We start from the raw sequence: 26,910 nt of genomic DNA, 5'->3' as shown, positions 1-26,910 counted from the left end.
GACAAAACATTTTAAATACTTGGCTGTAAAGGGGCAGTGACTAATTGCACTTTTTTAAATCAATTTTCTTAAGGAGCAGTTGTAACTAGAAGGCTTGCAAAGTTATTAAGAGTCACATGTGCATAATTTATTTATTAACTAGAAATATGCATAAGCAATTGTAAATTTGAGAATTAATAGTATCTGAGGGATGAACAATTTAAGCAATTGCGAGCTCAGAGATATGGCATTGACTATTAATATACAAATTAAGGTTTGATTGTTCAGCATTTTAAAACACCATCTACAGCACACAACTAGATCATTTGTGCTGGAACAGGGGAAACTGTGTCTTAAGACTCCGCCCCACAGAAGCTAGTTGGGCCCACGTGGGCCAACGATCGGCTGGGAGGATGAGAAAAATGACTTTACAATAATGTTTTCTTTTTGGCTAAAGAATTGTTTTGGGCACAACCAATTTTTAATTACCAATTAACAACAATTATAAAAGCTTTATTTTTTTGTAGAAACTTTTGTAGTAAACTAAAACCCTAAGTAATAAAAGGATATTGTCTCTGAATCTTTTGGGTGAGAGCAAGGATTTAAGGTAAACTTCAAGAAGCATTAGTTAATAAAATACTTTTCACTTAGGAAACAATATACACTGAAAGATTAAAACTCTTGGCTTCTTGTATAGAAGCAGAAACAATAAAAATTTTTCTTACATAATGTAAAGTTACATTAGCCATACCTAGAGGCAAAATTTTCTAGTGATTACAGTTCACTAGAAGCAAAACTCTTTGAATTAAAGCATTATTTTAAACATCTGAATAGATCTGCAACACTGTTAAAAAGAAATTCTCTTGAACACAGGGAAAAAACTTTCTCAGGCACTGTTTGCAAAACAAAAGAAAGACCACAAGCCGCTCTGGGGCTGCCCAGAGCCCTGCATTGACTCAAACGTAAAATATTTTTTAATCTGAGTATCTTGGCCCTCTTGTAATAAGGACCGATTTTAGAGAAACAATATAACTGTCTATGCCTCTAAATTTTGATACTCTTTCTTAAGATGACTTACAGTTAAAACGTTCTTCACAACTTTAGTGTTGTGAAAAAATTGTCCGTACCGCAGTTTCCTGCCAGGCAGCAACTATAACCAAACTGTTTGTCTAATCTATTCACAAAGACAAACATAACTAGATAACTCTGTCACAGTTTTGTATGAAGTGAGCTGTATGAGCGCTCTCATAAGATGATTACTCTTGTAATTATCTTAATTACAGTATACAGGTGAATTAAAGATCTTAAATTTGAAATCAAACTGCAAGCTGCAGTCAATGGAACAATAGCAGTTTTAACCATAATTTTTAAGTTTTTTGTGCAAGGTTAGGATAATACCTATAACCTTGGGAAAGCAAAACCCAAGTTTAAAACAATTTATTATCTTTAAAATCAATATTAGAAGCATTACTATCATATTATGAAGTTTGGATGTCAATTAATACCTATGAATACCTATTAAAGCAAGCTTTAATGCTTTAATAAAAAGACATTGCTTTAAATCTTATCTTAAATTTTACTATTTAGGATACGAACTATATTAATTATTACCTAAACTAGAAATATCTTTAGAGACCCAGCCTCTTGGCCTGCTTTATGCCACGTGTCGGAAGGACTCTAAACTTGAGTTATCAAATTTAACACTAACCATCTGTAGCAATGTAACAATTATTAATCTTAACCAACAACTTATGAGCTGATTGTGAAAACACTCAGAGCACATTACCAATAAAAAAGAACCAAAGGAAGCAGTTACATTTAGACCAATCAGAGAATAATAATTTTTGTAGCTACAATCATAGAATAAAAAACACTTTACCATTGTCAAACACATTAATCATGAACCATTTATTAGCTTTTTTACTCCGAAACTAAGAGGCTGTGCACTCGCCCTTATTTCCTAAAACGAACAGTTTTTCCAGCAGGGGCCCTCCCGCCATGTGTCTGATTCCTGGCTGAAACACGTGGCAGCTCTCGGCTTTGCAGATAAAGTTTTTTATACCATCTTTATTATCCAACACAAAACATAGAACATTCATTCATACAGTCTGGACACGAACATACATGAATTGAACACGAGAACAGATTGGTGCACCGGACATTAGACAAGACACAAAAGGGAACAGAGTACTCCTGCTATAATATAAGGCCCAGAGAGATATTTCTCTCTGCTTTTTGGGACATTTTCCTCCTTTATGATGCATTTTTTATTAACTGGGGCAATCCGCCTATTCCTTTTAATAAACCCTTTCTTTTCTCACGCCTCATGTAGCTTCAGAGAGCTACGGCCTACCGCCTATTACCCAGCTCCTCACTGCTGAACCTAAGTGAACCAGCGCATGGGTTTAACGCTGTCTCAGCTTAGCCCATACCTTCTCCGGTATGAATTTCCTTTATCCTTTATTTTATGGAGCTCCGAACCAGCAGCGTCTCTTCCAAAAATCCTTTGCCTTTTCTCAGTCCCGCGTTGGTTCGCCAATTGTTGTGTCCGGCCAGCAGACCACAACCTGGGTTCTAGCCTGGAAAGGCATTTTGGAAACCTGGAAGAGAAGAGGGGCTAGGTGGCGAGAGAAAGGAATGTAGCCAAGACAATTACTCTGATCAAGGCTCAAATTTTATTGTTGCGACACTAGTTATGAAGGAAGGGGGAGGGGACCCGATTCCCGCCGAATAATCTCGGGTCCAGTAGAAAGGTGCACGTGTGTGGCTCCTCAGGTTCCAGCAGTGGGCGTGGCAGAACAAATGAGCAGGAAGCTCCACCCCTGAGCAAGCAGGTTTCAGGCTGGGGGAGGAGAGACTACAATTCCAAATAGAAAGTAACATCTTTTCCTCTACATGGTGTATTTGTGGCTAAGATCTAACAGTGGGTTATTCAGGGAAGTAAACAGAGCCATCCTCCTGTCCTGGGAACTACGGGAGGTCTTGCTTGGTATGTTGTCCATGAATATCTTGACATTCAACTTGTTTTTAGAAGCTACGAGAAGCGAGCAAAGGTATTTTCCTAAAAAATTCTGTTTTAGGTCACTTAGGTGATCCTGGGTTTTGTAAGTGAGCATCATTGTATTAGTCAGAGTCCTCTAGAGTCCCAGGACTTATAGACTATCTCTCTATATTAAGGAGATTTGTCGTAATAACTTACAGTTTGTAGTCCAACACACCCAAACATGGGGAGCTGTGAATGGGTCAAAAAATCTAACAGTTGTTCAGTTCCATATGGCTAGTTGTTCCAGCTGGACTTCTGTATAAGCTGGGATCCTGAAGAAGTAGGTTCCAACAGATGTGCTGGCAAGGAAATGCCAGCAGGCAAAGAAAACTGAGTGTTTTTTCTTCCAATATTCTTATGCAAGCCTCCAGCAGAAGGTGTGACTCAGATTAAAGGTGTGTACTACCACCCCTGGGTCTGGAACATGATTGGTCCTAGGATGACCTTGAACTCAGAGATCTACTTGCCTGAGTCTCCCCGGATTAAAGGCATGTGCTACCTTGCCTGAGCCTAAGATTTTTATGGCCTTTAAGCCTTAAGATCTCTTCTTTGTCAAGATCCCGGTTAGAAGCCTGTGTCTTCCAACCTCAAGATCTGGATCACAGGTGTGACCTCCATTTCTGGATTGTAGTTCATTCCTGATGTAGTCACGTTGACAACCAGGAATAGCTGTCACAGTCAGTTTTCCAGTCACGCTTTCACAGGACCTGCACAAAGTGCTTCATTTGGAAGTCTTATCTCAAAGGTTTAGTTGCTCAATCATACCCATCTATCATATCCTAGTAATGGGCCACTGCTATGTGCTCAATGTTTTAACTGTTCTCCTTTCTCACACTGTGGGACCCATGCAGGCATTCTCTCTTGCACCTCACAAGTACCTCATGAAGAAGAGCCGTGGTGACAAGCATTCACAGTGTGCCTTGTCTCAGACTCGAGGGGGCCTGACTGCATCCCACTGCATCAGTGAACAAACCACAGACTGTGTTGTTAGAGAGCTACTTCCAACATCTAACCACACACAGACTTACATGCCAAAGATTTTAGAAATTTGTGTATCTCAAGGAAATTCAAGCCTATGTTTGGACATTACATCTTTGATGTCTGTCATCTTATGATTTTTTTTCTGTGTAAGACAGTTGATATAAATTATTTAAGAGCTTTATCTGTACAGAATAAACAGAGAAAAAATTGCCTTCCAGCCAGGAGTGGTGGCACACGCCTTTAATCCCAGCACTTGGGAGGCAGAGGCAGTCGAATTTCTGAGTTCAAGGCCAGCCTGGTCTACAGAGTGAGTTCCAGGACAGCCCAGGCTACACAGAGAAACCATGTCTGAAAACAAAACAAAACAAAACAAAACAAAACAAAAACAATATTGCCTTTGAGGCTCCGTTCTAACAGCCGTTTATCAGCTTGGATTGTGCTGTGGTATGCTTCCCTTTTGTTCTTTCAAACAGAAGCTTACAGGCCCTAGATTCTGAGAACTGTGCGATAAAGATAAGAACTGTGGGACCCACAGACTTGCATTCCTCAGTCATGAGCAGCATCCTCATGTTTTCCAATCACAGGAAATTTAAGGCAGTAGATGCAAACACCTGGTTTTAACGTTTAATGAAAGACCCCCGAGGTGGGTAGTCAATCAATCTGAGGAGACCCTCCCAAGGATCAGCGAGACCACGATTCGGATGTAATCAGCAAGAGGCTTTATTGGGAACACGGGTACCCGGGCGACTCAGTCTATCGGAGGACTGGCGCGCCGAGTGTGGGGTTTTTACCCTTTTTATAGGGCTGGGGAGCAAAAAGCGCGGGTACAGAAGCGAGAAGCGAGCTGAGTGGTTAGTTCAAATCAAGGCTTGGGGTATTTCCTGGTCATTTGGGGAACCTGAAACTGAGGTGGGACTTTTTCAGAAACTGTTGCTGGTTCCGCCTTATCTGGGTACCATCTGTTCTTGGCCCTGAGCCGGGGCCCAGGTGGGTACCATCGGTTCTTGGCCTTGAGCCGGGGCCCAGGTGGGTACCATCGGTTCTTGGCCCTTGTCCTAGTATTATTCAGCCTTGATTTTTAACTGTTAATCTTTAACTGAACTTCCTTGTAACTTTTGAGAACTCAGCTCTGGTACTTTTTCATGCCTTGCAAAATGGCGTTACTGCAGCTAGCTTGCTAAGCCTTATGGTGGGGTCTTTCATTTAAAAAATGCTTATTAGATTGTATTTAGTGTGCATGTATCTCTCTGACTCAGAGTGTGTGTATCTGTCTGTCATCTGTGCACACATGAATAAATACCACAACCAGAGAACAACTTGTAGGAGTCAGTTCTCTCTCTCTGCCATGTGAGTCTTGGGGATCAAAGCAGTTTGTCAGGCTTGGCATCAAATGTCTTTACTTGCCAGGTGACTTTGATGACCCTCATTTTAACTTTTTCACTAGACAAAGACATCTTCTTCTCCAAGTTAGAAATTATCAGTTGTGATGGTCTGAATGAAAATGGCTCCTATAGGCCAATACATTTGCCTTTTAATCCTTTTAAAAAGGATTGGAAGAAGGCTGGAGAGATGGCTCAGCAGTTAAGAGCACTGACTGTTCTTCCAGAGGTCCTAAGTTCAATTCCCAGCAACCACAGGGTGGCTCACAGTCATCTGTAGTGGGATCTGATGCCCTCTTCTGGTGTTTCTGGAGGCAGACACAGTGTACCCATATATATGAAATAAATAAGTAATAAAAAAAAAAGAGTAAAAGAGTGTCCTTATTGAAGGAGGTTTCAAGAGCTCACAGCAGGCCCAGTCTCTGTTGGTCTCTACAAGATAAGATGTAGGCTCTCTGGGTACTGTTGTAGCACGAGCCTGTCTGCCTGCTGAGGTGCTCCCCCTACTGTGATTGCCTTGTACTAACCCTCCAAAGGTGTAATCCAGCTGAAAATCAAATGCCTTCTGTAAGAGTCACATTGGTCTTGGTATCTCTTCACAGAGGTAGGAAAGTAACTAAGTTGCCAATGCGTTCACTTGGCCCTGGCCTGGTTAATAAACTTAGTACTAAGCTCTGGTTGTCTTTAGAGCCGGTTGAGTGGCCCCTCTCAGTCCATCCTTGGAAAGCTAGGGAAGGTGTAGCAAAGGCAAATGTCTACGTCAGCATTGCTGAAGGGCCAGGGCTTCAGGCCCTTTGGGAAGAGACCACATGAGCAGCTTTACTCACATTTGGAATATCTATGAGTCTGATAATGAAGCTGTGACAATATCTCCTAAATATGGGAGAGCCATAGTATGTCTGCCTGCATCTCCTAGGAGCACAGACAACTAGTTTGGAAAGTCAGGCCTCCCCAAGTATTGCGGGGCATTCTGGGGATCCAGTTTAGGTTCAGTAATAAAGACACAGAGACATCTGTATAGTAGAAGTCTGTTGTCTTGTTTGCTAGGACAGCCGCTCAGCTAGATTTCAACTTAACCCAACTTCTGCTGTTGTTTCTCTCCATGTGGCTCTGAATGCATGGAGTGGCTATTCCTGGTTGTCAAATTGACTATAGAATTGGATGGCTCACCAGTGACCCTAATCTGGAGGCTTGGGAGATAAAAGTTTCTGACCTGGATCTTGATATGGAGATCTTGATGCATAGTGGCTATGGATTCCAGAAGATTAAGACAAGGTGATCTCTGAGTTCAAGGTCATCTGGGATTAAAGGTGTGGTGGCACACACCTTTAATCTGGGTTATACCTTCTGCTGGAGACTATATAAGGACATTGGAAGAAGGAAGACTCACTCTCTCTCCTTTCCATGCTTGCCATGTGACTCAGCAACTGCTCGATCCTTGGACTTCCATTCTAGAGCTCCTACTGAACATTGTTGGGAGTTGGACTGCAGGCTGTAAGTAATAAATTCCTTTACTGTATAGAGACTATCCATAAGTTCTGTGACTCTAGAGAACCCTGACTAATATACTGCTCTTCCTCCCTGTGCCTTTCCTGTCCCTGCTTCCATCCGGCTACATCCATGCCTGTTGGTCCTTCTGCCCAGCTCTAGCTACCAGGTCTTTATTATACAAAAAGCCATGCTCTTCACTCATCCACTAGGCAGTGGGGGCTTTCATGACCTTCCCCAGTGTGGCTTGTCTTCCTTTGGGGGGCAGGTGAGGAAAGGACAAATGGACAAACATTTGCATATCCTGCTAGCCTGGCACAGCCAACATGGCAATTAACAATTGAGAATACAGGGACATACGGTACAACATGTGTGGTTATCCCACACTCAAGAATAATAGCTGTGCTCATCCTGGAAAAAATTGTCCACATTTCTTTGCTCAGGGTTTATTTTTAAATTCTAAGTGAGTTAGCATGGCATTCCGCAGTTCCACTTATCACATTCTGAGGTGAGACGTTGGGACTATGATGATGAGCCCATGAAGGACAGAGCTATTTTGTTCTTGGCCACCTGGCCTTTTTGAGTGAATCAGTGCACTTTGGAAAATGGTGATAATGTAAATTGAGTGAGAAGCCAAACTTTCAGTGTCTCATTTTTCCCAGTGATGAACCTTGGGACCTGGGGTCCTCCGGTCCACACTTTTTTTTTTTTTTTAAAGATTTATTTTGTTAATATATGTAAGTACACTGTAGCTGTCCTCAGACACTCCAGAAGAGGGAGTCAGATCCTGTTGCGGATGGTTGTGAGCCACCATGTGGTTGCTGGGATTTGAACTCTGGACCTTCGGAAGAGCAGTCGGGTGCTCTTACCCACTGAGCCATCTCACCAGCCCCGGTCCACACTTTTATGTTCAAGGCAATTTCTCCCAGAATGTCTTACTTAACTCCTGAACCAAGGAGTCTGAAAGCCTGCCTGGGTTGTGAAAAGAGTTTCTTGATTATTTCTTGTGGACAATTTGTATGCATTCATGCTCTTGCCATAGTATCAAAGAAATAGAAAAGAGGGCACAAATAGCAAGACTTGAAGCTGTTGGAAAGTAAGGCCTCCCCAAATATTGCAGGGCTTTCAGGGGACCCGATTGAGGTTCAATAATAAAGACACGGTTACATCTGTATAGTAAGAGGCTGTTGTCCTGTCACAGAAGACACTAACTTGTACCCCAGGATCTCTGTCTCTTTTGCTGTATGTAGCTTTCTGCTTCTGCCAAGCGTGGTTACCCCTCAACACTATTAAATCTGATTCTTGGCTATCTTTGATATACCCAAGAACATTACCATTTTTTAAAACTTCTAATTTTATTCTTTGAACACCTACAAAAGTGGAATCCAATGTTTAAGTCATTTGCATAGTTGGGTAATTCCATCCTACCATCTCTAATGTCTTCTTTGCAGTGACCGGAGGCCCATCACAGCAGAAGAGAACAAAGCACTTTAACCTTTAAAGACACAGAATTCAACAGGTAACAAACCTCAGAACCACAGCTAATTAGCATAGACACACCTGACAAGTTTTATTCTTTGTACTGATCTGTGTGACTTCCCAATTATACCATTTCATTTTAATTACTTTACTTTTTTGAATTTTTTAATAAGCACATCAACTTTTAAGTTACTTACATTAAATGTCTTTAAATTATTCTTAACTGAGCACTGTTTTGGCCAAACTTTTTAATTGCTCACCTTCTTTGTTGACTTGAAGCTTGCAGTTGTAGTTCCTGCCCAATGGTTTCTTTTGTTCAGTGGACCGTTAGTAAAATTCGTGGGAAAAGTTGGACTGAGAATGGGCAGAGAAGGAGCACCCTCCAGGACCTCGTGCTCAAGAGATTCAGAGGGAGTACCCTCAAGGACCTTGTGCTCAAGAGACTCAGAGGGAGCACCCCCAAGAACTTCGTGCTCAAGAGATTCAGAGGGAGCACCTTCCAGGACTTCATGCTCAAGAAACTCAGAGGGAGCACCCTCCAGGACCTCATGCTCAGGAGACTCAGAGGGAGCACCCTCCAGGACCTCGTGCTCAAGAGATTCAGAGGGAGCACCCTCAAGGACCTTGTGCTCAAGATACTCAGAGGGAGCACCCTCAAGAACTTCGTGCTCAAGAGACTCAGAGGGAGCACCTTCCAGGACTTCGTGCTCAGGAGACTCAGAGGGAGCACCCTCCACAGACTCATGCTCAGGAAACTCAGAGGGTGCTCCCTCCATGACCTCCTGCTGAGGAGACTCAGAGGGAGCACCCTCCAAGACTTCATGATCAGGAGACTCAGAGGGAGCACCCTCCAAGACCTCATGCTTAAGAGGAATATGGTGATTGAACCATATATCAAGGTAGAACCGTGAGTCTGGTACTGTAGGAGCCAGCCGACACCTTCCCATCCACTCAGGAAGCCAGCCTGCTCTGTCACGTCACCCCAATGTCTCTACCAAACATTTCAGGAAGACAAAGAAAAATCTGTCTCTTCTGGCCAAGATTTGATTGGCAAGCCCAGTTTCTCTATTTTTTTGTCAGTGCTTCCCAACTTAGGATCAATCAGAAAAGGCCAAATATGTTCCACAAACCAATCATGTAGGAGCTCTGCTTAAACCTACCGCCTTCATCTTCCCGGTGACAAAGGCTTCCAATCCTGCCCTTCCCTATTTCCACTGTGCAGTGTTCCAGTTCCTAACCTATTTTCAACACTGTGCCATAGCAAATGTTGATAATGGAGATAACACTACCTCCCAAGGCATAGTGAGCTAGGAACAAACAGCCAGAACCTACTCTATCTTGGGTGATCGTCATTTCCTTAGTAACTGCAAGAAAATTGTAGAATTGAGAATGAAACTGAGTAATGAGTTATCTCCAGGGACTCCAGACTAATGCTCATACAGCTCCGTTTCTGTCTTCAGTTTTTGTTTGAATGATTTTGATGGCCTCACTCATTGTTGATAGCTCCTACTGAAACTAGTTGTCCTTTTCTAGTCTCTGTGTTGTTCTTAGTAAAACCTTGGACAAAAATGATGCCCAATTTCTGTCTCATTTATCGATTTAATTATTGCTTCAGTGCCTTGCAGTAGATCTGTGTATCCAAAACGTCCAACACAAAGGAGATTTAGAAGTGGCGGTAACATTCACAGCAATGGGAATTCCCAAGGCCCCAGATCTTCCACAGATGCACACTGGAGGAAACTGTTCTGGGCTGTTAGTGTATCCCTCACAAAGCACTGTGGTTTTCTTTGATTGGTTCCCTTGGCAAGGGAGACAGATACAGACTGATGGTCTGTATACTTGTTTGGAATGTGTATTGATTGAACTTGTGCTGTGCAAGTCTAGATTTCTTTTTGTTGCATTTCTTCCTTCTCTCCTAGGGAAAAATAATGCATAATTGCATGCTCTGTCAGTTGCTGACATCACTAACCACCAGATGCAATGTCTCCTTATGCTCACAGTTCTCAGGACACACTGATTCCTCTACAGTAGGCTGTGCCTTGCTCATGTGTAGCTGAGACAGGAAATCACAAGTTCAAGATGATGATACTTTATGTCCTGAGTGCTTTTCCCTCTTACCCTCCTGTTAGCTCAGACGTGTGCAGAGATGTTATGGCTAGACCTCTGGATTAGCTGATCAGCAGGAATAATGCCTTTGAAAAGCCTAAGGAAAAGTAATAGAAGATGGAGCTTGTTACGGTTTGTATATGTTTGGCCCAGTGAGTGGCACTATTAGAAGAAGTAGCCTTGTTGGAGTAGGTATGTCCCTCTTGGAGTAGGTGTGTCACCATGGGTGTGGGTTTTAAGACCCTCATCCTAGCTACCTGGAAGCCAGTATTCTGCTAGCTGCCTTCAGATGAAGATGAGGCATAATCCTCCTGTATTATGCCTGCCTGGATGCTGCCATGCTTCCGGCCTTGATGATAATGGACTGAACCTCTGAACCTGTAAGCCAGCCCTAATTAAATGTTGTCCTTATAAGAGTTGCCTTGGTCGTGGTGCCTGTTCACAGCAGTAAAACCCTAAGACAGAGCTGTTGGAAACATTCAGAGACAGTCCTTGGTAAGGGACAGATGGGTGGAGTTTATCTTCCCACTTTCCACCAGATGAGGAGCTAACACCCAGATGAAAGCAGAATTCTTGAGTCTCCATTTCTGAGTTAAGTTAGCTCACCGACCTGTATATTTTAGCCAGTTGAGGTGTTACTGTTGAGGCTAAGAGAACCCCAATGAGATAGAGAAGTAAAAAATAATCTGGTTATCTTGGATTCTGTTTACTCAATCTTCTCCATCCCAAGCTAGCAGAAAAAAATAAAAATAAAAGAAAGAAAAATGCATCACAGAATGTGGCTCTAACAGTGTTGATAAGTAGTTATAATTTACAACAGTAATTTCATTAGGTTACTGTTCTTACCAGTGGGTCGTCTGGCACACAGCTGTTTGTGAGCCAAAAATACTGTAGCCTATAAATTTGCTATTCGTTTCATCTTGAAATGCTAGGCCCTAAGCAGAGGGAGAAATTTTATGTTCCAGCCACCAGGAAAGACGGGCATATTTCAGCTGTGAAAGGAGGACTGACTTTACGCGTTTCCTCTTATATAATCCTGAATACAGGTGTGGGAGGAGGAGCAAGGAGCCCGTTTCACCAGATGTAAGACTCTTTAATGGGAAGACACTAAGACTGGAGGAGCAGTTTTAAAATAAAAGAGCCCAGCATGAATTTCTGTGTAAGCCCACTTAGCCTCAATATGCTACTAAATTACCCCTGGAAACCTGACACTGCCTGTCATTTGTGTCTGGAATTCAGGCAACACCTATAAATCAGGTGACTTTCTTGTCAACCTGAAAACATGCCCTGTCTGCAAGTCTCACATATTCAGTGTTTCTAAGTTGATATAGTAAAGGGAGGATAAATTGGCTCTAACAAATGACTGTGTGAGGGGATACAGAGGAAGCTATCCTCATGTGACCTGTAGGGTAGAAAGGAAGTGGAGGGCTATGGCTTCCAAGGGAATCTGCTGCACACCATGGGAAGGGCCTACTCTGGGGTTTTGTGTCTACACCAGCTCACAGGACAGGATGGAGGTGCACTCTTACTGAATCCTGTCTAGAATGTCTCACGGAAGAAATATTTCGTGTCATGAAAGACAAAACGCATCTGATTTCCTGATAAAGAACAATGTAGTGGGACTTGGGACATTTCTCCAAGAAAAAAATTTATTTTGCATGGATAAAAACACTTGGCAATAAATGCCCAAATGAAGTGAGTGAGTTAATTTTACTTCTCAGACAAGCCACCATTCGTATGTCTGAATGGAGATTTCAGATCTGTGTGCAGATCTCTCCTGCTGGAGGCCGTAGGCCAGTGTACTGCAGATTCTTTTTATGTGAGCCGCACTTAATCTGTTTTCTCCACACCAGACTCAGCAGTTTAGGGAGGACTGTGCAAAGGAAGGTACCTTTTTGAACCACAACAGGTGTTTGCCTGTGTGGTAACCACAGAAGGGGAGGTAGATGGAGCTGAAAGGGCCCTTTTCCAGACAGAAATGTAGATCAGATTAGTGTGTGGTAGCAGAATGGCTTGATGCATGGAGCAGAAGACTCCAACTTCAGACACAGCTGGATGTTGGCGCTCAGGCCCTGAAGGCATCTCTGTCTCCTCATCCCTGATCTTAATAAACAGGAATGAAAGGCATAATTAGAACACACATATGTTTGTACAGATCAATAATCTGTACATATGTCTATCTAATGCACACATAGATAGATAGATAGATAGATAGATAGATAGATAGATGATAGATAGATAGATAGATAGATAGATAGATAGATAGATAGATAGATAACAGGTGATAGATCTTATTTGAGGAACGACTGATATACAAAGAACTGCATATTTTATTGTGTGTAATTTAATGTGGTATCAACAAAGTTACTGTATTACCTATCTAAGTATCTCCCATAGTTATGTCTTTTAAAAATAATATTCCTTAGTTTACTTTTGTATTAAGAGCACAGCATAGGACCTACCTCTTCAACAAATTCAGATGTGTCCAGGATTAAATTGTTAGGGTTGGTATCATGTTCCCAGTAGATTTCTACAATTTATTTATCTGACATAATTGAAGATTTACACATATTGGGTAACAACTCTGCATTCTTCCACTGAGAAAGCATGACCTAAGGTTGGTCACTCTGTGACTATATCATTTATCTTAGAGAAAGTATTCCACCCTCATGTCTGTTGTTCTAAATCCCAGCGCCTCTTTTATTTCTGAGGCAGAGAAATGTCCCATCCTGTGTGTACTGTGCTTTCTTTGTCTCTCCGCTTGTTCAAACGTGAGTCCTTCCTTACCTGAGCTGGTTTTGAAAGGGTTGAAATGCACATGGGAATTCAGATGTCTTTCTGGGACTCTGGTTGGAGTTCCTTTGGATCTCATGGACATTCTAGCCTGCTTTGTTTGCTTATTTTTGTTTGTGGATCTCTGCACTGTTTTCCACAGCCACTGCTCCATTTTATATCCCCACATTTTCAGTGTATTCTGTGCCTGCATTTCCTTGCTGGTTAGTGATATTGGCAATATCCCTGTTGGCCATTGGTACGCCCTTGTGGAGGAGTGTCTTGTCAAGCTCCATTTATTTTCAATTGCGTTCTCTGTTTTCCCTACTGATCTTCGGGAGATCCTTACACATGTTGGAAATGAATCAGCTGCCTGAAGCCACAGTGGTTAATGATGCTTGCTAAGGGTAAGGACAGAACCAGATTACCAAAGGACAGACTTTTTTTGTTGTTGTTGTTGTTTTAACTTTATTTTTTTCCTTATTTTTTATAAATATTTTTTATTACGTATTTTCCTCAATTACATTTCCAATGCTATCCCAAAAGTCCCCCATACCCTCCCCCCTCACTCCCCTACCCACCCATTCCCACTTTTTGGCCCTGGCATTCCCCTGTACTGGGACATATAAAGTTTGCATGACGAATGGAACTATCTTTCCAGTGATGGCCGACTAGGCCATCTTTTGATACATATGCAGCTAGAGTAAAGAGCTCCGGGGTACTGGTTAGTTCATAATGTTGTTGCACCTACAGGGTTGCAGATCTCTTTAGCTCCTTGGATACTTTCTCTAGCTCCTCCATTGGGGGCCCTGTGATCCATCCAACAGCTGACTGTGAGCATCCACTTATGTGTTTGCTAGGCCCCGGCCTAGTCTCACAAGTGACAGCTATATCAGGATCCTTTCAGCAAACGCTTGCTAGTGTATACAATGGTGTCATCGATTGGAGGCTAATTATGGGATGGATCCCTGGATATGGCAGTCTCTAGATGGTCCATCCTTTTGTCTCAGCTCCAAACTTTGTCTCTGTAACTCCTTCCATGGGTGATTGTTTCCAATTTGAGAAGGGGCAAAATGTCCACACTTTGGTCTTCGTTCTTCAGTTTCATGTGTTTTGCAAATTGTATCTTATATCTCGGGTATACTAAGTTTCTGGGCTAATATCCACTTATCAGTGAGTACATATCATGTGACTTCTTCTGTGATTGGGTTACCTCACTCAGGATGATGCCCTCCAGGTCCATCCATTTGCCTAGGAATTTCATAAATTCATTCTTTTTAATAGCTGAGTAGTACTCAATTGTGTAAATGTACCACATTTTCTGTATCCATTCGTCTGTTGAGGGGCATCTGGGTTCTTTCCAGCTTCTGGCTATTATAAATAAGGCTGCTATGAACATAGTGGAGCATGTGTCCTTCTTACCAGTTGGGACATCTTCTGGATATATGCCCAGGAGAGGTATTGCGGGATCCTCCGGTAGTACTATGTCCAATTTTCTGAGGAACTGCCAGACTGATTTCCAGAGTGGTTGTACAAGCTTGCAATCCCACCAACAATGGAGGAGTGTTCCTATTTCTCCACATCCTCGCCAGCATCTGCTGTCACCTGAATTTTTGATCTTAGCCATTCTGACTGGTGTGAGGTGGAATCTCAGGGTTGTTTTGATTTGCATTTCCCTGATGATTAAGGATGTTAAACATTTTTTCAGGAGCTTCTCTGCCATTCGGTATTCCTCAGGTGAGAATTCTTTGTTCAGCTCTGAGCCCCATTTTTTAATGGGGTTACTTGATTTTCTGGAGTCCACCTTCTTGAGTTCTTTATATATATTGGATAATAGTCCCCTATCCGATTTGGGATAGGTAAAGATCCTTTCCCAATCTGTTGGTGGTCTTTTTGTCTTATTGACGGTGTCTTTTGCCTTGCAGAAGCTTTGCAATTTTATGAGGTCCCATTTATCGATTCTCGATCTTACAGCACAAGCCATTGCTGTTCTATTCAGGAATTTTTCCCCTGTGCCCATATCTTCGAGGCTTTTCCCCACTTTCTCCTCTATAAGTTTCAGTGTCTCTGGTTTTATGTGAAGTTCCTTGATCCACTTAGATTTGACCTCAGTACAAAGAGATAGGAATGGATCGATTTGCATTCTTCTACATGATAACAACCAGTTGTGGCAGCACCATTTGTTGAAAATGCTGTCTTTCTTCCACTGGATGGTTTTAGCTCCCTTGTCAAAGATCAAGTGACCATAGGTGTGGGTTCATTTCTGGGTCTTCAATTCTATTCCATTGGTCTACTTGTCTGTCACTATACCAGTACCATGCAGTTTTTATCACAATTGCTCTGTAGTAAAGCTTTAGGTCAGGCGTGGTGATTCCACCAGAGGTTCTTTTATCCTTGAGAAAAGTTTTTGCTATCCTAAGTTTTTTTGTTATTCCAGATGAATTTGCAGATTGCTCTTTCTAATTCGTTGAAGAATTGAGTTGGAATTTTGATGGGGATTGCATTGAATCTGTAGATTGCTTTTGGCAAGATAGCAATTTTTACTATATTGATCCTGCCAATCCATGAGCATGGGAGATCTTTCCATCTTCTGAGATCTTCTTTAATTTCTTTCTCCAGAAACTTGAAGTTCTTATCATACAGATCTTTCGCTTCCTTAGTTAGAGTCACACCAAGGTATTTTATATTATTTGTGACTATTGAGAAGGCTGTTGTTTCTCTAATTTCTTTCTCAGCCTGTTTATCCTTTGTGTAGAGTAATGCCATTGACTTGTTGGAGTTAATTTTATATCCAGCTACTTCACTGAACCTGTTTATCAGGTTTAGGAGTTCTCTGGTGGAATTTTAGGGTCACTTATATATACTATCATATCATCTGCAAAAAGTGATATTTTGACTACTTCCTTTCCAATTTGTGTCCCCTTTATCTCCTTTTGTTGTTGAATTGCTCTGGCTAGGACTTCAAGTACAATGTTGAATAGGTAGGGAGAAAGTGGGCAGCTTTGTCTAGTCCCTGATTTTAGTGGGATTGCTTCCAGCTTCTCACCATTTACTTCGATGTTGGCTACTGGTTGCTGTAGTTGCTTTTTATCATGTTTAGGTATGGGCCTTGAATTCCTGATCTTTCCAAGACTTTTATCATGAATGGGTGTTGGATTTTGTCAAATGCTTTCTCAGCCTTAGTCCATGGTGGTCTGATAGGATGCATGGGACAATTTCAATATTTTTGTATCTGTTGAGGCCTGTTTTGTGACCAATTATATGGTCAGTTTTGGAGAAGGTACCATAAGGTGCTGAGAAGAAGGTATATCCTTTTGTTTTAGGATAAAATGTTCTGTAGATATCTCTTAAATCCATTTGTTTCATAACTTCTGTTAGTTTCACTGTGTCCCTGTTTAGTTTGTGTTTCCACGATCTGTCCATTGATGAAAGTGGGGTGTTGAAGTCTCCCACTATTATTGTGTGAGGTGCAATGTGTGCTTTTGAGCTTTACTAAAGTTTTTTTAATGAATGTGGCTAGCCTTGCATTTGGAGCATAGATATTCAGAATTGAGAGTTCCTCTTGGAAGATTTTACCTTTGATGAGTATGAAGTGTCCCTCCTTGTCTTTTTTGATAACTTTGGGTTGGAAGTCAATTTTATTAGATATTAGAATGGCTACTCCAGCTTGTTTCTTCATACCATTTGCTTGGAAAATTGTTTTTCAGCCTTGCATTTTGAGGTAGTTTCTGTCTTTTTCCATGAGATGGGTTTCCTATAAGCAGCAAAATGTTGGGTCCTGTTTGTGTAGCCAGTCTGTTAGTCTATGTCTTTTTATTGAGGAATTGAGTCCATTGATATTAAGAGATATTAAGGAAAAGTAATTGTTGCTCCCTATTATTTTAGTTGTTAATGTTGGCATTCTTCTCTTGTGGCTATCTTCTTCTGGATTGTTGAAGGATTACTTTCTTGCTTTTTCTAGGGAGTGGTTTCCGTCCTTGTATTGGTTTTTTTCTGTTATTATCCTTTGAAGGGCTGGATTCGTGGAGAGATAATGGGTGAATTTGGTTTTGTCGTGGAATACTTTGGTTTCTCCATCTATGGTAATTGAGAGTTTGGCCGGGTATAGTAGCCTGGGCTGGCGTTTGTGTTCTCTTAGTGTCTGTATAACATCTGTCCAGGATATTTTGGCTTTTATAGTCTCTGGTGAAGGTGCAATTCTGATAGTCCTGCCTTTATATGTTACTTGACCTTTTTCCCTTACTGCTTTTAATATTCTATCTTTTTAAAGTGCATTTGTTGTTCTGATTATTATGTGTCGGGAGAAATTTCTTTTCTGGTGCACTCTATTTGGAGTTCTGTAGGCTTCTTGTATGTTCATGGGCATCTCTTTCTTTAGGTTGGGGAAGTTTTCTTCTATAATTTTGTTGAAGGCATTTGCTGGCCCTTTAAGTTGAAAATCTTCATTCTCGTCTACTCCTATTATCCGTAGGTTTGGTCTTCTCATTGTGTCCTGGATTTCCTGAATGTTTTGAGTTCGGATGTTTTTGCATTTTGCATTTTCTTTGATTGTTGTGCCGATGTTCTCTATGGAATCTTCTGCACCTGAGATTCTCTCTTTCATCTCTTGTATTCTGTCGTTGATGCTTGCATCTATGGTTCCAGATTTCTTTCCTAGGGTTTCTATCTCCAGTGTTGCCTCACTTTAGGTTTCCTTTATTGTGTCTACTTCCCTTTTTAGGTCTAGTATAGTTTTGTTCATTTCCATCACCTGTTTAGGTGTGTTTTCCTGTTTTTCTTTAAGGACTTCTACCTGTTTGGTTGTGTTTTCCTGTTTTTCTTTAAGGACTTGTAACTCTTTAGCAATGTTCTCCTGTACTTCTTTAAGTGAGTTATTAAAGTCCTTCTTTATGTCCTGTACCATCATCATGAGATATGCTTTTAAATCCAGGTCTAGGTTTTCAGGTGTGTTGGGGTGCCAAGGACTGAGTGAGATGGGAGTGCTGCGTTCTGATGATGGGGAGTGGTCTTGGTTTCTGTTAGTAAGATTCTTACGTTTGCCTTTTGCCATCTGGTAATCTCTGGAGTTAGTTGTTATAGTTGTCTCTCGTTAGAGCTTGTTCCTTCCATGATTCTGTTAGCCTCTCTCAGCAGACCTGGGAGACTAGCTCTCTCCTGAGTTTCAATGGTCTGAGTACTCTCTGCAGGCAAGCTCTCCTCTTGCAGGGAAGGTGCACAGATATCTGGCGTTCGGACCTGCCTCCTGGCAGAAGGTGAAGGCCTGAAACAGGGCCTGTCCCAGAAGCTGTTAGCTTCTGTATTCCACACTCTCACCTGCACAGACTAGTCTTGGAGGGATGTGGGAACCAAGATGACTTCCCCAGGTGCTCAGACAAAGCCCGCCCGGGTGGGGAGGACACCTGTCCTCTGGCAGGGATGGTGCCCAAATGTCTGGAGCCCGAATCTGGGTCTACCTCAGAAGCTGTCCTCTAGAGATCTTGGGGGTGTCCTCCGACTCCTCGCCCAGGTGACCCGGTGCTGTCATCGACTGAAAGAGACTTGTGACCCTGGTCAGGCTGGGGTTTTTTGCTTCCCTAATGCTGGTCTCGCGCAATTGGACTGGAACAGAGGTTATTCCACTCACTGGTGGTCTTAAGATCATGTGGAGAGTCCTCTAGGGACCTTGGGGGTGCGGGGTGTCTGCTGACTCTGCACCCAAGGTGACCTGGTACTGGTGCCAACCGGAAGGGACTTGTGATATAATGATTCTTTTTTTTTTAACAAATGAAAATAAAACATTTATTATATTGCCTACTCTCATTTTATTTTATATATATATATATGTGTATATATATATTATTACATATTTTCCTCAATTACATTTCTAATGCTATCCCAAAAGTCCCCTATACCCTCTCCCCCAGATATAATGATCCTTAAGCAATCCAAATTTGAGGCAAAAGGTGACAGCACAGCACAGTCCTAATGTCCCACATGCATGCTGTAAAAGCAGTTCTTGGAATTGATCTAACAACCCAGGAGGTGCTTCTCATTTTAGGAATAATGTGTTAACTACACAATGGTAGTTTTGGATTAATGTTTGACTTGAGAAGAAAGTAGCAAGAAATTATGTCTAAAAATAAATTTAAAAATGAAACAGAGCCACATACTGCTGGAGTCATGTAGGGTCCATTACCAGAAAGTGAAGGAATTTGCTGGAACTATGAAAATTATTAGTATAAGAGACACGATTATAGGATAAGGGGAAAATAGGATAAGGATACACAAACACATGATACTTTCAGAGAGGAAAAAGCTATTGAAGTTAAGAAATGAGATTTTCATAACATTTGAAAGTGGTTCCTGGTCTCCTTTGGATATGTATGGATAAGCAGGTAAAAATTAGGTTCCTGTCCACAGCTTGGACAGCATACAATCAACAGTTGAGACAGAGGCAGTTTCTTGCCCAGGGGCATCTTGCCACATTTGCAGCAAACTCCATAAGGAGGTTATTGATGCTCATCATCATCTTTTTTGAAGTAGTATTGGGGTGCTACTGAAAGACCCACAACGTGAGGACTCCCCCATGTTCTGACTCAGGAGAGGCGACACCCCAAATCACTCCCAAGAAATGGTCTTGCTGCAAACTGCAAGAGGACTTTTATTTCAAGAGCACTCTAGGGACCACAGTCATACACCATGCAGGGGTAGAGGACCATGGAGCCCCAAGTAGCTGGGTAAGGGGATATTTAAAGGAAGAAACAACAACTCAAGGGGGGTGGGAAGGACATTGTTGGAGAATACAAAAAATTAAGAGTTAAGAGTTAAAAGGAAGTGGAAAGTCAACACAGTTTTCTAGAAGCCTCTAACAATAGCACCTTTGCATAGCAGGTTCCAGCAATGGTCAGGGTGACTTTGTTTGAACGAACACTCCCTGAATCCAGGAAGTGTGTGGGTGGAGGAATGTCGCCATCTGTTTTATGATTAGCATGTCTTGGAGCATTGAGTCACAAAGGTTACATTCTCAAGCCTGGGCCTAAAGGCCTAGTTTTTGTTTTTGTTTCACTTTTTCACTACCAGGAGCTGACATTTCTCATTGTCAAAAATTAATAAAACTTATTTAAATGTCATATTGTAAAGATTTCTGATGTTTCTGAAGACAATCTAACATTCTCAGTATATTTGAATAATCAAATGTTGCTTGTCTTAACTAAACTAGTACCTAAAAACTTTACAAGTTTGATTGACTCAAGAGGGCTGAGTTATCAAGAGTCAGGCTGACTCCAGGACAGGCTGAAAGCTGGCAGTTTGGGATGCTGGGAGTAAGTTTCTGTTTTACAGAAATGAGAATCCTGATCCAGGAACTTGTTGGCAGCTAACCACAGCAGTGGGCAGCCAATCCAAGGACACCTTGTAATTTTGTCTAAAGTAAGAATGGGTAGCTAGAATGATTAAGCAAGCCCCTTAGGATGTTTCCAGAGCCTATCCAATTGTGGATTCAGTCACACCTGTAGAGATAGAGCTAACCAGTCAAGGTCAAAAAGCAGAGAATCATCCCTGCAATTCCCCTAACTGATAATAAATGCTGGGCCTGGGAGTCCACCCAGGGTCTCCATCCCCAAAAGCAGAGAATCCTGAATTCAGGAATTCTGCTGAACAAATGCTCTTTGCTTTTGCATACTATATGATATCATTCTTTTTTGAGTCTTGGACCCTAACATCTGAGTATTAGCTTGCATTCCTTAATTATCCTAAACAGTGTGTAATACTAACTTCCAAAAGAACTAGAACGTAACATTGAATTTTTAAGAATTACATAGCTACAATGCCTTAGAAATACATGATACATAGTATGTTTTAACAAATATATGACCTTAATTCTGTATCAATACACAAGAACTGTCCCAATGTAACCAAACCCAATATAAATATAACCTTAGTTGTGCATCAATATACAAAGATCTATAAGTGTAAATTCAGTAATCTCCACCTAATATTACTATTTTATTCCTATATTCCTCTATTTTGGTCTTAATAAAAAGTAAAGATTTTAAGTTGAACATAGTAAAACTAATTACAATAATGAAGCTGTTTCTGCCAGGCTTGGTTGTATTTTGCAGTCTTAGGATTAAGTATTTTTGAGTTCAAAGTTAAGTAGAATGTTCATGCCAGTCTTATTCGATCTCAACAATTTGAATGTCCTGAGCAGTTCGTAGCCTGAAGCTGATCTTTGGGTGGTATTTGTCAGCTTAATTGAATTTCTAACTAGATAGAACATAGTAGTTAACCAAAAGATTTCCATTGTTTGCATAGAACCTGGTGACAGAGAAGCATTGGTGACTTTTGACCAGTGGTAGCCTTAACACAATATGGGTAGATTCATCACAGAGGGCCTCATTATGTTATGGAGACCTCAAAGGTTACATTTAGCCAACTTATTCTTTTTCCTGGGATATATTCTCTTGATGACCTTTCCTCTTTCTTCAGATGTTTCACTTGTCCAGTGGTCTACAGTAATACACTAATATGGGAAAGAATATCATCTTAAGATTCATTGATTTCTTTTAACTCTCAGTGGCTCTTGATGCCTCTTTGGTTCTCAGGCTCACTGAAAATGTCCTATTTGAGATGGCACCAGAATTCTCACAAACTTACAAAATATTTGTCTAGCTCCATACCTAGTGGCTGTTTTATTTTACCACACTTGACACTGTTTTGAATCTCATTATCCATCCTGTTATCCCAACAGCAGCTCCTATTGTTGAAAAAAGTTGCCAGTTTGTGATTGGTTATCTCACTTCTATTCGTGAGGTCACAGGGTTTGTTGGGTGGTTACTAAGTATCCAGTTACCTTGAAGGAACTCAGTGCAAGGTGAGCAGACTGGACTAGTGCTGCTTCCTGAGCAAGAGCTGCAGTGTTGGCAGGAGTGGAGCTTCCAGTCTTCACTTTATCTTCACAATTTCTGTACATAGTAATCAGGAAGGTTTCTGAATAGGGGCAGATCGGCTATAAAAGCCAGAGGCCCAGGAGGTCTGCTGTGAGATTGTGCAGCCCAAAACGTGAAGGGAAGCTGCACCCTTGATAACTCAACTACAAGACTGCCCGAGCAATGACACATGGTGCCCTGCAGGGGGAGTCTCCTGGATAAACAATGGGGTATGGACATTTAAGAACTGAGAGAGGGAGAGCTGATGTTCCCCAGAGATGAGCCTACTCATTAATCATCCAGTAACAAGGGTCAGTCCTGAAAACATAAATACAGGACATACTGAAGATAGTCAGCTGCTTGGGGCTGGCCACTGGGGGAGGGCAAGACCACCATTGCCAGTGCATAGCCGGTTTAGTCTGGTTTGTTTTATAAAATTACATGATACACCAAAATCCAAGTGCCATCTAGTGGATCTACCATGTACAGCTAAGAAAAGAGCACTTCCTGGGGAGAAAGAACCCTGGGCTGTCAAAGTCTAGAGTGACCAGCCTCTTGGAATCTTCCAGAGAAGATGGGACCTGTTCTTTAGTCTGCTCCTTTTGCACACATGGAGGACAGTGTGTGCACACAGCAGAAGTGTGAGGTATTCACCTGGGTAATTGAAGATAGGGGTCTCTATGCCTCTTCTTCCCTGTGGACTCAGCAATTTTGGCCGTCATGCTCCATTTAATTGGAGTTGCCATTGCTGTGATTAAGCACTATGACCAAAGCAATTTAGGGTGGAAAGGGTCTTGACAGAGGCTTCCACAATGCTTTTCATCATTGAAGGAAGACAAGATAGGAATCCAAAGAATAGGAACTTGGAGACAGAAGCTAATGCAGAGGTCATGGAGGGTGCTGCTTGCTGGCTTGCTCTCTGGAGCTTTCTGCTACCTGCTTTGTTTTGTTTTGTTTTGTTTTGTTTTGTTTTGTTTTGTTTTGTTTTGTTTTGTTTTGTTTTGTTTTGTTTTGTTTTGTTGGTGTTTTTGTACCCAGGACCATCTTTTTAAAATTGTTGCTGTAGGTGCAATAGGATACAAGCTAAGTTGGGACAGTGTTGACCCAGCACTGATTCCACTTAGGGGTTGACAGCAGAAAATGGGATTAGAAAATTCTAAACAGGCAATTGTCCGCAGTCAAGAACTGCATCAGGCGAGAGGAGTGGGGCTTAAAATAATAAAATAAAATAAAAATAGTAAAATTCAAAAAAAAAATTAGGGAGAGAGAGAGATCTAGAGAGAAGTAAAATGGATTTCAGAACTCTCCCAGGGACACAGGGAAATCCAGAGACGTCCGGCCTTATCTCTGGCCCCTACAGGAGACACTCTTAGATTTGGTTACATCAAGTTCTCTACCTTCTCTGTGTTGTTTGTGTTTGGTGCACCAATATATGTCCATGTATCAATTCATGCCTGTTTTTCTTTCATTGTATGAATGTTTCATGTTGAAAAAGAAAAATGGTTAAAACTTTATCTGCTGGCTTTCCATATCTTGATGCAAAGCCATCTACCCAGTGGAGGCTGATTTAATTTGCCCTGCACTGTAGCCAGGAGTGACACAGAAAGCAAGGAAGCTCCTGCTGAAAAACTGTTTTGAAAAAAGGAGTCTGCAGCTTCTTAGTTCTAAGGCAAATAAGCTGATAGTTATTTGTTCCTAGAAAATTCTCTGCAATTGTGATTATTGTGTCTAGCAAATGACAAAGTGCTTTTTTTATCTTGAAATTATAGCTAGAAAAAGTAAAATTCCTTGGTCTAAATTTGTAATATTAGTGTAGCCACTTAATTTGTTTTTTTACTGGTCTTAAATGTGTAAATATGTTCTGCATGTCTGGGTCATAGAATATTGGCTTATAATTATTGGGTATGATCAAAAAGATGTTACATTGGTTACAGAAAGTTAGCTTTAAATTGGTAACTCAGGATTGGAGTAATTTTAAATAACAACCCATGGCAAAAACCAGTCCAGAAAACTAGGCCTCTAGGATACTTCTAAATTGAGATAATATTTTATGTAATTCTTATCCTAGAAATTCGACTTATAGAGATACAATTTAAAACAATGTCTCTTTAATGAAGCATTAAAATTTGCACTGTCATGCATTCATAGGTATAAATTGGCAGCCAAACTTTGTAGTGTGATAGTAATGTTTCTAATATTGATTTTAAAGATGATAAATTGTTGTAAAATGGAGTTTTGCTTTCCCAAAGTTGTAGATAATATTCTAACATTGCAAAAGAAACTTAAAAATTATGGTTAAAATAGCCAGTGTTCCATTGACTGCAGCTTGCAGTTTGATCGCAAATTTGAGATCTCTAATTCACCTATATATTATATCTTATGAAAGCGCTATTACAGCTCTCTGTGGCCATACAGCCCTACAAGCTCAGAGCAGCCTCAGGGAAGCTTGTGTGGCTTTCTTTTGTTTTGCAAATAGTGCCTAAGGAAGTTCTTGAAACTAGCCTCTCCCTGCCTTCTGGGAAATTTCTTTTTAGCTATATTACTTTGTTTCAGATCTACCCAGGTGTTGTTCTAAATAAAGTTTAAATTCAGAATTTATAAAAGGTCAGTCAGGGTGTAAAACTTATAAAGGCATCACAATCTGGCTTGCCTACTTCATATAAAATTATTATAGATCGAAAAGTTTGTTTTTTCCTTTGCATTCTGATGATTGTAAAGAGTTTGCTTCTAGTGAGCTTATAATCACTGAAAAATTTTGCCTCTAAGTATGGCTAATATAGCTTTACATTATGTAAGGAAAAATTTTATTGTCTCTGCTTCTGTACAAGAAGCTAAGAGTTTGAATCTTTCAGTGTATGTTGTTTCCTAAGTGGAAAGTATTTTATTAGCTAATGCCTCTAAAGGGAAGTTTACTTCAAATCTTTGCTCTCACACAACGAGCTTTAAAGTTCTGGGGAGTAGTTGTTGCTCCATAAGATTCAGAGGCAATATCTTTATAATATGTAGGGTTTTAGTTATACTAGAAAATTGTGGCACAAGCCATTCAGCCTGTGAGACAACAATGGCCTATGATCTACATCATTCATTACACAGATGATGTCTTAATGGCAGGAAAAGACCCCCAGGGCTTGCTTTTATGTTATAAAGATTTACAACAGGCATTAGTTGTTAAAGGACTCCTGAGAAGTTACAGACTCAGGATCCTTATAATTATTTGGGTTTTAGACTTACAGATCAAGCTGTTTTTCCCCAGAAGATAGTTATTCGCAGAGACAGCTTAAAAACTTTAAATGATTTTCAAAAATTGTTAGGTGATATTAATTGGCTTCGCCCCTATAAGATCACTAAAGAGCAGGCAAGAATGATTGTAAAACAATGCTCTAAATGTATTACATTATCTCCAGTTCCGCATTTAGGAGTTAATCCACGAGGTCTTATGCCCAATCATGTTTGGCAGATGGATGTAACTCATCATGCAGAATTTGGAAAATTAAAATATATACATGTTTGTATTGACACTTGTTCAGGATTTCTTTTTGCTTCTCTACATATAGGAGAGGCCTCTAGAAATGCAATTGATCATTGTTTACAAGCCTTTAATGCTATGGGATTGCCTAAAGTCATTAAGACAGATAATGGGCCATCCTATACTGGCAACAATTTTATTTCATTTTGTAAGGAATTTGGTATCAGACATAAAACTGGAATTCCTTATAACCCCATGGGGCAAGGAATTGTTGAACGTGCTCATCGCACTCTGAAAATTTGGCCTTTAAAAACAAAACAGGGGCAATTATACCCCCCAAGGTCACCAAAAGCACATCTTACTTTTGTCTTATTCGTCTTAAATTTTTTGCAAACTGACATTAAAGGTCAGTCTGCAGCAGATCGCCATTGGCATCCAGTTACTTCCAGTTCTTATACCATGGTTAAATGGCGGGACCCATTAACTAATATGAGGAATAGTCCAGACCCTGTTTTAATCTGGGGAAGAGGTTCTGTCTGCGTTTTTTCACAAAAAGATGGAGCATGATGGCTGCCTGAAAGATTGGTTCGTCAAGTGGACACAGATCTTGAATCTTCTAGTAAGTATGATTCCAATCTTGATGATGGCTAAAAATCTTTTTTAGCCGGAAGAGTTAATTTGGAGCACAGCCTCCATTACCAGAGAATTTACAACCTTTCTGTTAATTCTCAAAGTCACCTCTCCTACACTGGGAGGTCAGAGTCTAAGCTTAATCATTGCTAATTTGCAACTAAATAGAGTACCTGAACATCCCCAAAGAAGTTTTTATCCTGTTGTTTTTCAACTGTCTCAACCTTGTTTTTCAAACAGGTCAGTCAGTGCCTTACACCCTGTTTTCAGAAAGCATACAGCTCACCTCCAGCAAGAGCAGGTGGCAGAAATTCGTCGATATGAAGAAGCATTTTAAGTATATATTGTGGCTTTGGTCTGATTTGGGAACAAGGTGTGCTATGAGGGCCAGTCAGTCAATGATGGGCAACCAGATTTCGGAACTATATCAATCTAAGACAGAGGTATATGCCAAGAGGCTGTGGTTTATTAATAATACACCACAGAGCCATGCTTGTGCAAAATAAACACAAACAAGCTGCATATATTCTCCTTGATGGATAAGAATAGGTCGGGAAAATCTGAGGCCCCAAGACAGGTGTGGCCACCAGCCACCATAACTCCCAGGCAGGACTATGGAGCATAAATAAATTTTATGCCTCAGTCCAGCTTATTTTTATTATGTATTTAGGGAGGAATTGT

The 26,910-nt window shown here is 40.9% G+C and overlaps 1 protein-coding gene across 6 annotated transcripts in view; it reads left to right on the top strand.

Annotated features, from left to right (window-relative positions):
* The window catches only part of Zfp458 (zinc finger protein 458), a 53,362-nt gene extending 41,755 nt beyond the window's left edge, over positions 1-11,607 (top strand). For 4 of the 6 annotated variants that reach the window (XM_030247260.1, XM_017315510.2, XM_030247259.1 and 1 more), the window contains exons 5-7: positions 6,807-6,876; positions 8,322-8,389; positions 8,629-11,607. The gene's annotated coding sequence lies outside the window, so the exon portion shown is untranslated. The remainder of the gene's footprint in view (positions 1-6,806; positions 6,877-8,321; positions 8,390-8,628) is intronic. The other 2 variants (NR_155551.1, XM_030247256.1) reach the window with 2 other exon arrangements.
* The last annotated feature ends 15,303 nt before the right edge of the window (positions 11,608-26,910 follow it).

The sequence above is a fragment of the Mus musculus genome, chromosome 13, assembly GCF_000001635.26.
Source record: "Mus musculus strain C57BL/6J chromosome 13, GRCm38.p6 C57BL/6J".
NCBI classification, from domain to species: domain Eukaryota; kingdom Metazoa; phylum Chordata; class Mammalia; order Rodentia; family Muridae; genus Mus; species Mus musculus.
The sequence above is the reverse complement of the archived record's forward strand: the minus strand, read 5'-3'. Positions and strand labels throughout refer to the sequence as shown.